This window comes from Penaeus monodon, chromosome 32 (assembly GCF_015228065.2).
Source record: "Penaeus monodon isolate SGIC_2016 chromosome 32, NSTDA_Pmon_1, whole genome shotgun sequence".
NCBI classification, from domain to species: Eukaryota; Metazoa; Arthropoda; class Malacostraca; order Decapoda; family Penaeidae; genus Penaeus; species Penaeus monodon.
In genome coordinates this window covers 11,148,717-11,149,296 of record NC_051417.1, presented here as the reverse complement: position 1 = coordinate 11,149,296, position 580 = coordinate 11,148,717, and the positions used below count along the sequence as shown (strand labels likewise).

The 580-nt window shown below is 47.4% G+C and overlaps 1 pseudogene; it reads left to right on the top strand.

Moving 5' to 3' along the window:
• LOC119593549 overlaps positions 1 to 580 on the top strand; it is a 17,928-nt pseudogene that overhangs the window by 2,461 nt on the left and 14,887 nt on the right.

The window sequence follows — 580 nt, the reverse complement described above, 5'->3', positions numbered from 1 at the left end:
GTAAAAGGGGCATTCCATTTTTTTTCACATGAATACTCCCTTTTACAGATGAGGAAAGCTACTTGCTTGGTAGGATCCCAAGTATGCTCGCCCTGACTGGATGATCTTGACTGTTTTACCTGTACCACCACTGCCTGTACGACCAGCTGTAGTAATGCAAAGGGTCTGCTCGTAACCAGGATGATTTAACGCACAAACTGGCAGATATCATCAAAGGGAACAATGAGCTTATCCCAAATGAACAGGCTGGTGCTGCTGCCCATATCATTGTGAGAACCTGAAGATGCTACAGTTCCATGTGGGGTACACTGACAGACAATGACATGCCTGGATTGCAAGAGCCCCGCAGAAGTCTGGAAGGCCACTCAAAGCCATCAAGGCCAGTTGAAGGGTAAGGAAGGAAGGATTTGAGGCAACCTCATGGGTAAGCGTGTGGACTTCTCTGCACGAACTGTCATCACAGCTGACCCCAATCTGCGCATTGATCAGGTTGGCGTCCCTCGGTCAATTGCTCAGAATCTCACCTATCCTGAAATTGTCACACCATTCAACATGACCAAGTGAGTGATTTTGTCTTGTT